At 39.8% G+C, this 15,732-nt stretch overlaps 1 protein-coding gene across 1 annotated transcript in view; it reads right to left on the bottom strand.

Annotated features, from left to right (window-relative positions):
* The window catches only part of myo18ab (myosin XVIIIA b), a 114,397-nt gene that overhangs the window by 90,856 nt on the left and 7,809 nt on the right, over positions 1–15,732 (bottom strand). The gene's annotated exons all lie outside the window — the stretch shown is intronic.

Raw genomic sequence — 15,732 nt, forward strand, 5'->3', positions numbered from 1 at the left:
GCCACAGTGGTGAACACATGGTCCCACAGTTGCTGTCTTTTCAGCTGCCTCAGTGTGTGTGTGTGTGTGTGTGTGTGTGTGTGTGTGTGTGTGTGTGTGTGTGTGTGTGTGTGTGTGTGTGTGTGTGTGTGTGTGTGTGTGTGTGTGTGTGTGTGTGTGTGTGTGTGTGTGTGTGTGTGTGTCCGTGTGTGTGTGACACAGCTCAGGGTCTGTTAATGTAATTGTATCATACTACTTATTTTGTGGTCCATCAGTTGTTTATTATGTTTTAAGGTACTTAAAGTGATACTGTGAGTGACACAACTGTCAGAAAGTGGTGCTTTGTTGGGGAACACAGCCAAATTACAAATTATCTATCAAATGACTAAAGTATTACCAACAATACAGTTTTTTTGTTTTTTTTTTAAACTGTAGCATAGTGAAGTGTAAGGGAAGCCTGTTTTCCTGTGGACCATGCAATGCAAAGCCAGATCACACAAGAAGGAACAAGCAAATTCAGCAAAAGTGTCCTATGTGTGAATGACACATGCGACACCCATGGCTAATGTGTCATCTGTGAATTTACTGTTTGCTTTAAATAAACAAAGACAACGACATGAAGTAGTAATGCCAACACCAGTCAACATGCTTGACAAGACATAATGTGAAATATGTTCACCTATGACCCTGTCTAGACCTGGGTATTAACATCCATCCTGATTGAACAAATCACATGCTAACAGCTTTAAGTTTTAAGTTTTGAGGTCAAAACACACTCAATGCATCTTGACTGTGTCCTTAGAGATCCAATCACATAATCCACATTCTGGGTTGTTTTAGGGCCACACTCTGGAGCATCATCAGGACATGTTTATGTTGAAATCCTATGTTACTGCAGTCTGTGTCATGCTTTTTTTTTCCCTCTCTGTCATTCATGCCAGTACACAAATGTATCTATACACAATCAACACACACAAAAAAAACACATCGACAGCAGACACCTCAGTGCAGTCAAAGTCATTCAAAACTTTGTTCCTGTGAACAGACATTACATGGGTGCCAGATCTGATCACATATGGTGAATTTTAGATTTAGATTTTACACCCGTGACTGAATCATTAAGGAGGGATCTTAATATCAGAACTTTAGACATCTCACATGTCAAGAGACTTCTTTTCCACTGTACAAATAAAGCCACCAACATCTCATCAACTGCAATGGAAATAAATACAATCACCACAAGTCCCAGGTCAAAACTGCAAGCCATTGACTATAGCAGTTTCCCAATACACTGACTGAAATTCTGTATCAGTCAAATTTGTTACAGCCTAAAAATGTAAGACGCTGCTCAATGCATTAGTTTATTTAAACAATAATTGCTTGTTCAAGAACATGTTCAGAGTTCAGTCTAACGAGAACATACCTTTACACTTCGTCCAGTGATCATTCTGCAGCTTAGTCCCACACAAATCCACCCACTGCTGTCCCTACCACCCAAGAACAAATCAACAGTGTGTATCTACACTATAGTGTGTATTGTGAGCTGCATCATCTTCCTGTGTGGAACTGTTCTGTGCAGCAGAAAGGAGGAAGAAGGCAGCACAGAGAAAAGCGGAAGCATGTTGACATGTTGCCGGAAATACAACTAGTCTGCAGTGCAGACTGAATGAAACCGTCTTGCATGATGCTGCCTTTGGTAACTCAACTGCTTTAACAAAAAAAAGTATAGTATGGTCTTAATATTATAATATAAAATAAATTTTTATAACATTTATAACAGAGGATTTATAACAAATAAAATGGAAAGATGACTACAGTGGTCTTATGGAAATAAAATGAACTCCGTCTTTAGTTTGAAATCTTCCATTTGTCAGTGCATTGATAAAGCCGACATAAAAAACATGCAACAAAAAGGTGTGACCTGAAACTCATGAGTCATTTGTTAAGATTTGTTCATTGCTTAAGGCTCTGAATCAAGGAGGAACAAAGCTGTGGAGTATGTTTGCACTGTTTTCATTCCACATGGTTAAGGGGCAACACAGCACTTGGTACAAGGCGCTGCACATGGTAACAGTGTCACATCATAAGGGTTTCACATTGCCTATGACATCAGCAGGCAGCAGCGCCATCATCTTTTGAACATGTTAAACGGAGGCGAGCTGTTACACGTACATTTCCTGAACCCAATTGACAAAAAAAAAAACAATAGATTGGTCATGTTTATTTCGGTTTGCAAGGGCTACAGACAACAACTTTCTTTTCCAGACAACTTTGTTCATTAATGGCTATCAGGACATCAAGAAAACCCTAACAAATACAGTTTGTACCTTTATGTCAGCTGAGATAAAGTGATAGAAGATGAGAGTGTTTCATAAACTAATTATGGACTACAGCTTTCAAATATAGGCTTTGGCCTGGAGTTACCTTTTAAAATAGAAAACATATGACATCAAAATCAGAATGGTTTTTCTCCTGCTTCTCCAGATTACTCCCACATTCCAAAAACATGTAGATTTGAGGATTAGGCAAATTGGGCACTCTAAATTGACTGTAGGTGTGTGTGAGAGTGGATGGTTGTGTGTTTCTATGTGGCCCTGTGTTGGACTGGTGACCTGTTCAGGTTGTACCCTGCCGTTCACCCCTATATCAGCTGGGATAGGCACCAGCACCCCCCCCCCCCCAACCCTCATGTGGAGGTTAAAGTGATAGAATATGGATAGAATAGACCGTGGAAATCAGCATGCGAGAACCATGACTGAAGCTGGAGACAGATGTTGCAATTGCAAGTGGACATTAGTACAATTGATTGCTTTTGTGGCTTAATTGAATATGACACAATATTATCTCATCAAGCTTGGGTCAGTGGATTTCTGCAGCACTGCAAACATTTTACCATCATAATTGATCACAAATGTCATCAAATATCTGAAGTCAACTGTTATGTTGTAACCATTGGTGTCCAAATCAACTTCCTCCTGAAACAGGTGAAGGGAACTTACCAAACACAGGCAAATTATCCCCGAATTATGTACAGTATGTGAAGCAGGGCTGATTATACATGAGTGACTTCCTTGTGTTTCCTTACAAAAGCAAACTAAAAATCACTACAAATTCAGACTCCTCGAAACCCACAGCAGACTATTTGCCTTCACAAGGACAAACATCCCAGACTAGAAGATCCAAACCACCAAGAGACTTGATGAAGCTCTATATTTATATCCAACCACCAACACATCTGCTGTAAGACCTGCAGATGGCAGCAGAGGACTAGAAACTGCTTTACATATGTTAGACATCCTGCAGCCACACAAAGCCTCCATTATTTCACAGAAACGGCCTTGGTATTCTGGGGAGTAAACGCCTAAGTGATGTAGGTAGAGGGCAAACGAAGTATGCAGTGAAATGAATGGAGCATGGGAGGTGTCACATGTACAAGCAAATAACGTATTAGCCTTATCTCCAACTTACTCAATAGCAACAGAGTGGTTGGTACACAGTGTAAACGTTGCTCTGAAGAATAAAGCAGAGAGTGGAAATGATCCGTGTTCAGTCCATCACCACAGGACTCTGCAGAAAACATGAGTCAGCAGGACACAGACGCAACGCACTCACTCTGCTCCGTGCGTTCATTCAATCTAGGGAAAATGAGAAATGAAAGAACCAATTTCTTTTTTTTCTTTTTTTGACTCACAAAAATGTTTTTTTGTTCCAGTGAGTAGTGAGTAACCTAGCAAAAATGTCTGATGGCTGTTTTTGAGGTACATGGACATTCTTTGCTGCACACATGTGAAGGGAGATATTTTAATGACTTCTGAGGAGTGAAGCTCCATTTCACTAGTGACAACAGGGTTCACCTTCTGCATATTAGGCAACACACAGTTCTGATAATCAATAAGATAACTATAATAAAAATATAAAAACAGCTTACAACATATGACAAATAAAATCCACTGTGTAGAATAAAGGAATCAGAGTTTATCCGAGAAAGAGTCAGCATCATTTATAAATAAAATGTACAGCCTGTGTATGTTTATGAAGTAGTAACATTGGTAACTTTCAGTACTGAATTATTCTCAAAAGAAATCCACCCTATAGTCATTTAGATTAACTGTTACCTTGCATATCTTACATGAAAAGACATCTGTTCATTCAAAGTTGATCATTAAAACATATTTTAAAAAAAATAAACATCCTCTATATCATGGAGTCTTCTGCTATTCTTTCCCACCATCTTTCTACAAGACAGCCGTTGTTCCATTATACTATAGTAAAAAAAAAAATGTTTTTTATGTTGCTTCCAAAGCTTCACCACTAGATGTCACTAAATATTACACACTAAGCAGCTGTCACTCAATACAGGTACTCAACTTGCAGGTATTACATTATTAATTATGACGCTACTCTGTGGACCGTGGCCGCAATAAGTTGCTTTTCAACACAAGCATACAGTATCAAACAAAAGAGTCTCACAGGAACGTGAGTGTTACGGCCGCCTAATAAACTATTGATACATTTATTTTGCGCTGCCATGCATCACAAGTAAAGTATCCACAACACACGACGCTCGACAACACCCGGTTTTTTCCAACTGTGGGCAGTAATTGAGGAAACCCGGGCAGGAAATGGTACATGATCCATGCACTGATACACTACAGTAAAGGCTATGATGTCTGCGTGACAGGACTTCAAATGAAAACAATGTGTTTAAAATTCTTGTATATGTAACTTCACTTTCACACATACTTCAATACTTCCTTTATCTCTGAATGCATTTCAGGCTGTGGGTGTGACTCGTTTTTTTTCTCTTGGCTTCATTTATTCTCTTCTATTTTTGGTGATTAAATTAGCCAAATCAAGATAAGGACATTGAAAAAACATGCCATTCCTTATTAAAATTAAACTTTTGTTAAGCACTTATTTTTTTATTTTTTTTTCAAAGATTTTGAGCCAGCATCCACACCCCATTCCTCACTTTAATTCTGACTCAATTACAGGCAGAGGGGGGGGGGGAGTTTGCTGTGTGCTGTAGCTTCCATTCCTACTACCAACATGATGACTAAGGAGATGAGTGTTTATTTGTTTGTCGATTAACAGTTTCACAGCAGCCCACAGACCGACAGCCTCTAATGTAACACAAATAAAATGTACATTCCTGCAGTGGCATGTGACATTCCACCAACGGGCCCAGAGGAATGGACTCTAATGTTCTCTGCTGTCAGCAGATGGTGACAATCTCAGAGCCAAATCCCCCCACACACACACATACACACACAATCCATCAGTGCATTCAATCATTTTACTGCTAAAGCAGATGATTTTATTTCCACTCCCATGTTTTCAGGATTAATGGTGAAGGACACAGTGACCTACCAGTCATTTCTCAGCATAATAAAGCCTCACACTCTCCTTCACCTTGTTTGAAGAGTTTTCTTGGACGTCAGTGCGGCTCAGCGCCTTCTAACAAACACCAATTATGTTAAAGAGATAGTTTACTGACATGGTCAGAGCCGACTGCACTGTGCATGCTCCCGTGTGAAGAACAAGTCTGGGACACAGAGGGTTGCTCTCACTGATAACACAGCTGCCAGCTGAGACATCAGGAAAACAAGCCACTTAAAAAAAAAAAAAGGCTTACCGAACAAAATCAATATTTAAGACTGAAGTCTTTTTCTGACTGGAAAATAAAGTTTGTTTCACTTCGAAAACTATACTCACTCCCTGCACTTCCATAGACAATAATGGAAACACATGACTTGTTGATCCACTCCTGCTTCCACCAATAAGTTCAAATGTTAAGTTTGTGACTTAAGTGTTTGAAATACTTGGTTCAGATATTCAGTGACACAACTTTAACAAAAAAAGGCAAAAGTGGACGCCACAAGCTAAAAAACCTGATGTTCTCTACAGACAGACATTCGTGCAGGAGAGAGATCAGTTTACAAAGTGGTTGTCAAACAGTGAGATAAAGCAGCAAACGTATTCTGAAGAAAAATCTTTTTTTTTTCTTGTGTCCCCGCTGGCAGTCCTGTTTTTACTGATAGCATACCTACGAGTCTTAAGCTGGTTATCAGTGCAAGGAGCGTGTACAGTGAGCGCTGACCTGATCTGCATCTTTATCAAGAACAAGTAAATGAAACACAGGCTTTCGACACCAATATGAAGATATATTATAGTGCATTGCATCATGAATACCTGAGACCACACAGCATTTAAAGCTCTGCCACATGTACCCCAGCAGCTGCTGAGTCAAAGCGGAGCTCAAACCTGACAGTTCTACTGGGAGGGAGCGGAGCGCTGAGATGTTTTGCACGTGTGGTCACCACACCCAGTAGTTAGTGATCAAACAAACAGCTCCAACAGTGGCCAAATCTACTGTGTAGTTGTTTTTTGTATGACAAGCAAGAGAGATTCACATTCACAAATAATAATACACATTTTGGAATGTAAATTTATTTTTTATTATTATTATTTTAAGGTATGCTTATTCTTTATGCCTTAGGCTTTTTTTGACAAAACTAGACTAAACATGTCACAGGCTTAACTCACTGTCAGATAAAGCACATGCACCCCTGCATAGCAGCATAGTATATATATATATAGCAGTCAGAAATCCATTATAAATATGAAATACATTGTTAAACATGTGAGCAGTTGATGTTCAGTGACTGGGCACAGCTAAAATTCTAGAGCTGCAGTCTGTATTAGTGGACCTACAGATATCCGTCAACTGCAACAGAGAAATCACTAAATAAAAGGGAGACAGAAGTGGGTCAAACAGATCGTATGATGTCTTTGTCTGGACACATGTAATATCAACTGAAAAATAACTTAGATAAGCACATACAAGGGCGCATGACCTCTCTAAATCCGTTAACACTTCAAACATACAAAGCACACACACACACACACCTCACACACCACACACACACACACACACACACACACACACACACACACACACACACACACACACACACACACACACACACACACACACACACACACACACACACACACACACACATTCTTGTACTTGCTGCATACTGAGGACTGGGTTGCTGACAAAGTGAGGACCAGCATTTTCCACTTTATAAATCAACACAATTACAAATATCTACTTCATGAATGACATCTACAAAGAACTACTGGTTGCAGTACCATAAAATGTCTGCAGGTGGAGCCCCAGAGCAGAAAGGACTGGAAAACTTTTTTGATTTTTTTTTTTTTAAATTTTTGGTTCAACATTTTACAAAAACGTCATACAATACTAGGTCGTCCAAGATTTAAAAAAATCTTTAAAAAAACATTTTTGCTCCAAAATTTGACAAAAACGGCATACTATACTATGTCATACCATATACCATTTTTTTTGACCAAAAATGTAAAAAAAAAAATTGACCCAAAATTAAAAAAAAATAATTTGACCCAGATTTAAAAAAAAAAAAAAAATTGACAAAAACGTCATTCTATACTATGTCGTCCAAAATTTGAAAAAAAAAATTGACCCAAAATTTTTTGTCCAAAATTTGAAAACAAAATTTGGTCCAAAATTAAAAAAAAAAATTATGGTCCAAAATTTGAAAAAAAAATTATGGTCCAAAATTTGAAAAAAAAATGATGGTCCGAAATTTGAAAAAAAAATTATGGTCCAAAATTTGAGAAAAAGTCGTCCAAAATTAAAATTTTTGACAAATTGAGTATAGCATGTTATAGCAACCTAAGGAAGTGATTTCAATGAAAACAAAGTGAGGACCGGCCAAAATGTCCTCACTCCGTAAAAATGACCTCACTTTGTTGGTTAAAAACCCTCACTGGTCCTCAGTATGCCGCAAGTACAAGAACACACACACACACACACACACACACACACACACACACACACACACACACTGGGACAGAACAGCACAAAGCTGCTTAACAGACGTGTCAGGGCAGCATCACTAAAACTCACATTTCACATTTAGAGATAAAGGCATTTGAAGCAAGCAGCGAGAATTTTAAAAAACAGCAGACAGACATGGTTTACCACTCTCAACAATGGCCCACAAGGAAATTATGAGCAACAACATATCAACAAAAAGCCTGTGTCACTCCATGTCCAATACAAGTAGCTCATATTACAGTATATCCAAACAAGCAAATGCAAATGTGTTGTCATGACTACTTTTACTTCATTTAACATTGAAGAAGGATTGGAGGATTAAAATCTCATAAAGAAATGAAATTTGTTTTAGTAGACTGAATAATAGTTCCGCATAGACACAATGAACATTTATGAGGTTCACTTGTTACTTTCCAGGCATGAATAGACAAGCTGCAGTAATCCCTGAGGTGTGTGTGTGCGTACGTGGGCGATAGCGATGGCAGTCATAATGTCAGGTCAGGGACCACCTCAAAACTCTCTCTGGCAATCAGATCTGGACGCAGGTCATCGACTTCAAACCACTACTGTCTGACATGAGAGTGGCTGAAAGAATGTGTGTTTGCATTGACTGCATTGGTGATAAGAGCCAATACACGTCAGCATTCAGAGTGCAGTTTCTGAATTTCATAATAGATTCAAAAAGTATTCCTCCTGCTGTCCTTGCTCAGAAGCACTCTGACTTAAATGGCACCGATGTTTGTTACCGCACTTTTAAGATGTCATTCAATCCTATTCACGATACCCTTTGATCTGGGTCTGGCAGAGTTTTTGCCGAGGCTGAAAAACAGCCCAGATGATGTCATTTTGATACAACAATGGATCCTTTTGAGTTGTGTAATCAGATGTGTTCAAGCAATAGGCCTTACAATTTAAACCAATGACTGACATTTATGTTGTGGCTTATCTGTGCATGTCTGTCACCTGTTTTGCAAGAGTCTATTATGAACCATCAACATGTGATTTTGAAACTAAAATTGTGGGTTCGGTCAGTCTTTTCGACAGAATTTAGCCACAGACACAAGCTGCCAAATTAGTTACACAAACACTAAATCTAAGCTGCAGATGTTGCCATCCACTACATGAATATTTGAGGTAGCTTCTTCTTCACAGTCTTAACTCTCGGATCTCTTACCCTGGGTCCACAAGGTCTTTCTAATCTATGGCTTCAATTGTACTCACAGTCAAACATGCAGCTGACAGTTGTGGACAAAACGGACGTTGATTTGATCTTATTATTCATTTTCTATTCCATTTCGCAGAGTGGAAGTACAAATGAGAATGATAAGAATGTCATTCATTCTGCAATGATTCAATGCGTCCATGATACAAAGTATTGGACAATGTCAGACTTATTTAGGGTCCAAGAGAAAAGAAGTATGTGAGAGTCAAGAGTGTCCAAAAGTCCATATTACGATTTTGGGCCAATCCATCTAATATATTAGTATTGGATGGGTTTCTTGTCCTAAAGTCTCAGTGAAAGAGCAACACAGAGGTATAAAGTGCAGTCCAACACTCACTACTATTATCACAACAAATGTCCTCAGGTAATTCTCAAAAGGAGGACATACTGTGAAGTAGTCTGGTAGACATCCTTAAACTGCCATGTGACATTGAAATGATGGGATTGTGAAGTAAGTCTTGATCCATTTAGGTGAAGCATTTCATAAGTTGTCAATGACTGGACATTTAACATATTATTACACTTTGACTCATTCAGGGTGTCATTATGCAAAGTAGTTCAAGTAATTTAAGTTCTCCGTTAATTATTCCAGTGCCACTACGGCTGCTCACAGTTATAACCACACCCACACACAGCAATGACAGGAGGACACTGTAGTAAACAAAGAGCTGGGTACACAGTCTGTTCTCTCTGGCTGACAAAAGCCCCAGGGCTTAGGTCAGTTGGGGGATAGTAAATAAAATACTGAGCCATTCACTGGCCTCTTTGCTCAGATGGAAACTGAAGAACTGATTTGCTAAATGGCAGTGGACATGCTGAAGTATGGCCTTGGAGTCGAGTGTGTATGTGCACCCTTAAAAAAATCAAAATCACAATCAAGGCAAGCTTAACCAGTTTGAAACATAAGCTTGGTGGTGTATTAAAAAAAAAAAAAAAAAAAGTCAACCTTTGTCCTGTCCATCATCCTTCAGTGTCTTTCCACCAATATCACATTACCAGGATAACAGACATGTCTCATTTACTAAGAGTCTGGCATAGGGCAGCAAATATGCAATCATGATGACGTGACGGAAATTGCTCACGTTTTATTTTACTGTGGTCCGCCCAGAAGACGTTTATTTTGAAAATCTAATCCGCCCAATTTTGTACGAGGATCACATTCATGTCATTGTGTATCGAGATCGAGCAGATAACTATTCCAGCACTCAAACCAGCATTTTTGCACGGAAAATAGTGAATTTAAATAGAAACTGACTGATGGTTGAAAGTTAAAATAATATATGGACACCACCACAAAAACACTACCCCTTCTTTTATTTCATTGAAGGGACTACTGTGGTAATTAAAGGCAGATGTGACTATATATTTTATTATGATGACCGATAAAATCACACGCTATCACACACAGAAAACAAGACCACAACCTGTGCAGAAAAGTTAATGGGACCTACAGTCATAGTTTATTTGAATTCCGAGTACTGAATGTCCAAGTGCGACAGGCACATTCACAGTCAGGAGAGCACTGCACACTTGACCGGGTTTACAAACGCAGGGCCCCTTATGTCAAATATGATCCAAATCAGAATGAGACTCATTACTGGTTACATTATAAGAATGACGACTTGCCACCGACCAACCCTTTCCTTCTTAAGTGGAGACTGAATGTACATGCTCCTCCATTGCAATTCTGCAATTTCCTCCTTAACGCAGCTCCGGGCGTAAACAGTGAGAACATCCTTCCTATAGCTCAAGAGGGAGGACCGCAAATGGGAGTTCCTGTGCCCTCTATCCGGCTTGGCTTTGGCAGTGCGGTGGTCATACTGAAGTGGTTTGGCATGTTCTGGACACAGGAAATGTCAACACTAGACAACATAAAGATGGTCGTGATTATTATATATCCACATAATATATGAGGTCGCTGCAGGGGAATGCCTGTTTAATTTTTACCCAAGGAAAACGCTTTGACAATGGTCAGAAGCTCCACTGCCTTTAATCAGCAGTCTTATATGTGAGGAACTGAACACACTGACACCACCACTGATCTACTGGTTGCTCTATCCTACCATTTTCATTTGTGATGTTTTCGGAACCTGTAATTATTGTAGATGAAAGCGTAATTGTATCCCAGAGGAATTCCATAAAGTTAAAGAAGGCCACTCATATCAATGCCATATGACACTGGTCTCAGCAAACCTAGCACTAATATTATATCTATGTGTGGAAAGGCAGGGTTTTATAACTAAAGGTTGCACTTAAAGGGATAGTTCAGAATTTTTGAAGCGTGGTGGGATGAGGCATTTACACATACTTGTGACAATTTTAGTACATAGTTTATCTTTGGGTTTAAGCAGGCCCTCTCTAGGCATATGACAACTTCCTAATAAGACTGTAAATAAGACAAGAGAACAAACAGCACAGTGTTGCCATGGACACCAGCAGGTTCTTCTGTTTAGGCAGAATGTGCTTTAACCGTGCTGCTGTGTCATTGTGCTCAGTGTGGAGAGAGCGAGAAGGGATGGAGACTGCTGACAGAGGCGTTTTTCGGCACAGTGAGGCAAAAAAAGCTGTGGCACTGGACCAAGACAGAGACACTGCACTATTGGCCCCCGTATCTCAGCCACTCACATGGCATTTTCTGAAAGATGGACACACCCTAAGCAAAACTGGACAAATGAGCAAAGAAAAATATTGCCTGGTCTGATAAATGTTGATTTCATTAATATTAGTTTAGTGAACTTTAAAGGACCTCGCCAGTCCCCAAATGCGAATACAGATATCATCTTCGGGATGGAGTAGAACAGGAGAATTCCCAGCATGAATGTGCAGCTGACAGATCACGCGATGCAGTCATGTCAACATGGAGCATATTCTTAAGGAAAGTTTCCAACGTCTTACAGAATGTTTAACAGCTGAGCGTTTGTTCATGATAACATGAGTCTCTGTCTTTAGTGGTCTAACTCAAGGAGGAAAAAAGTAGCAATAAAAAACAAAGAGGTGGTCCTCTCTGCTCATGACCTTTGACCGTTGACATTGAATCAATGCACCCACGTCCAAAGGTGTTTATTAGGTGAAGTAGGGAGAGGATAGGCAATGGCGGCAAAGGACAGGATATTAGCATAAAGACAGGCATTTGGACTGCATTCCATGATTGACTGATTCCTACTATCCTCCCTCACAACTCATTAATCCATGTGTATGGTAGGTGTGAGAATTCGCTTACACTAAAAATGCCAGCTCTACTTTAATTAATGTAACATCTGATGGGAGAATCTGATCTAGCTACTTGGCAGTGGGCGGCATAAGAGCAAATCAGCAGTGGAGACCAAGTAAAGAGGATTAAAAGCCTATCAGTGCAGGGTTAACCTTCTCATTTAGTACATCAGAAGCAGCATGATGACATAATCCTTTGACAGACATGACAGAGTAATGGGTGACTAACATGTTTTAGAGGATTAACTCATGAGACCGCCATTAATCTACACAACAAATGTGCTGAAGAAACACCAATTTCAGCTGCTCATCTGCAGTCATCTCATGGTGACAGCAGGTTGAGGAAGATTGTTCAAGCCTTCTTGTTCGGTTCTAAATCAACTTGGAAAAATCCTGAAGCAAACCAAATATATTAACCAAGCAACCACCACATTAACACAAACTAGACCAGAAAACCTCCAATTGAAAATACCCAATAAGCATCTCATCAGATTAATATTTTTTTTACGTGAAGGCTAACGAAGGCACCGACAACAGAGAGGTAGATCGGTCTCTGGTTGTACGCGTGTGTTCATTTAGCTAGTAGTTGCATTGTGTATACAGCGGCAGCGCAGAAGCAGGTGGGGGCAAGAATAACTTGTCCATCAAACTGCGTCACAGTAGAATTCCCTTCTGCAGTGCAGGAATGTTGCCAGGCGATACAGAGAGAGTCAAGCAGTGCTGATAAAATTAATTTGCCTATACTTACAAGTTACGCCCCACTGTTTTCTATGGCGAAGACCTGAACTGATACGCAGGGTGAGTTGTATTGATTGATGTTTGATATTTTTAGACATATGCGCTGAGTTTCAGCACCAGTTCTGTCTATGATTGCGTGAGAACTTGGCACATCAGTGTGTGTGCGTGTGTGTGTGTCACTAGCGGTGGAAGTGTCACTCATATTTTTACAACTCGTCCTGCAGCATTCCCATCTGCTGTCTCGTCCAGACGTGACTGCTCTCTGAACTCTCTCACACAGCAAAAGAAAACAGGAAACACCGAGGAATGAACAGAGCCTTTCAGCACTTGTTCATCTCAGCCGCAGTGCACCAGAATTAAAATCAGCACTGCTCGTTTACAATGCAAACACACTAAACCTATACCCTGACAAGACACACCCATCGATGTTGGAATTGTGCTCCACAGAAAACCTGATGATTTGACACTAGACACTGGAACGTTCAGTCAAAGGCAGTTGTTTCTGATTTATGCATTTTTTTGGTTTTGGTTTGGTTAGTTTTTCTCTTGAAGAATGTGGTTACATAAATAAGTGTAGCATTCAGAGATGGTTGTTTTAGCTCAAAGCCCAGGGGACTTGAATAAAAACAAAAAACAATCCAGATGTTATTTTATTAAAACCACTAAGGAATTATAGTGCAACACAACAGAGCCAGAGCAGCAGATAAACACAGAGCATCCTCCACAGTTAAGTTTGAAAGAACTACTATGGGTACTGAGGCTGTTTTCTCATCAATAATTTCACTTTCTCATCCTCACCGTCAAGACTGTGTTTTCCGATGACAAGTATTAGCTCCCATGTGCAAACACCCATGAATTCAACTGTGGTTCAACTAATTCAAAGCAGTCCGTCACGAGAGTTAAGTTTTACCCTCTCCACTGAAGCAAAGAATTAGCATTGTCTTTTTTTTCATAATTTTAAATGAAGAGCATGCTCACACATGAAAGCAGCGCTGACATGGCTCATATTTGTTGTGACATGATGTTTTCCTGAGCTCATATAAGTCATGTGATGCTAACGATCTAATCACCCCCACAAGAGCTTTCACCGGCTGAGAACAGAGAGCAAGTCTTTCTTCTTCTTCTCCAAACACGCAACTTTGAGCAGGAAAGCCGAGAGCTTTGCAGTGGTGGAAAAGCATTTGTCATTGTGTTTGATTTCTTTCCTGAGGTGAGTGAGTTGAGTCAGTGAGACTGGGTGAACTGCTGCAACCTTATCCTATCATCACCCGAGCGCCCATTGAAAACCCGCCTTTAAAAGGTATTTTGCGAGTCAAATCAGAACACATATGTATACTGCGGGTTTTTTTATATCAGGAGCTCATGTGATATTACCTCTGACAGACTTACATTCATGCTGAATTTCCCATACAGTCACAGCAGACTGGAGACTGCAGTATGAGGAAAAAAACATAGAAGTTTAAAGCCAAATACAGGAAACAAAAGTGAACATTCAGATACATAAACACTGGATGATGATTTTGTGTTCATTATATTATTATATTATATTATATTATATTATATATTCACAATGTCCTTTTTTAGGTGAAAAATGTGTAAAAAATGTCAGAGCATTAAGGAACTACTTCCTTTTGTATCCAAAACAATGAAGAGAATAGCATTCACATGATATGTTATGTTTTCCACATAGGGGTGTTTATTATCACACAACACAACAACACTGGCCCTGAGGAAAAGGTCCTGTGGCCTCACAGCATCATGTTTCTGCTGTGTCTTTAGGACAGTCACCAAACAGGAAACGACACCATAGTTGTTTGTTGCCTCTTTAAGTCTGCTGTCGACTCCTTTACATCAGCAATTACATCCCTATCAACTCCGCCTCCACCACTTCAAGCTGCTCCCGCTCAAGTAACTTGAGCCTCAGCCAAAGTGTGCGGTGTATATTTTATGTTCAAGATCACTGTGTTATTATTCCCTCCGAGCTTGGTGATCTAATAGAAATCCCAGCACTTAAGCAGGCCAAGTGAGCTACCCGTCACTCAGACATGGAAGGAAGAGCCAGGTGGAAGTAATGACACCTTCAGTTGTGCTAAGTAAAGCACGTATCGCATGGAAATTGAGTGTCAAATCATTTTGGTCAAAATCTCTTCGCACGTAGGCAGAAAACTCTGGGTACTTTTTCCAGTTGCAGTTCACATGGCAGCAACATCAACATTTTATAGCTTTAATCATGTCTATGTCGCATGAGAAAAGTCACCAACACATCCGTATGCAACCCTATAATATCAAAAGATCAATTTTCCCACAACTCCTAATGGACTCGAGAGGTTGCTACGCCCTGAAATCCGCTTTGAGATATTTGATGACTCATTTTGTACCCAGGGAATATACTAATTTCTATCCAATCTGTATATTCTTTCACTGCCCTGCTCCACCCAAACCTGACGTACCATTCAGATGCAACAACTCCCTTTGCATTTCTCAGGTCTCTGCAGCACACTGGCATTGCCTATCAACTCAAACATATGTCATCACACCAGAAATTTCCTCAAAAGCCTCACTCTCGGCTTCCTCTTTTGTTGCAGGTATAGGCAACGGTTGTTGCAAGAAGTCTTCCACAACCGAGTAGGCCGTCTTCCATGTTTATTGATGTCGTCATGCTGTGTTCTATGTAGCTGGGGTTTTATTACACTCTCATGTT

Source organism: Microchirus variegatus, assembly GCF_963457635.1.
Source record: "Microchirus variegatus genome assembly, chromosome: 3".
In the NCBI taxonomy this organism is placed as follows: Eukaryota; Metazoa; Chordata; class Actinopteri; order Pleuronectiformes; family Soleidae; genus Microchirus; species Microchirus variegatus.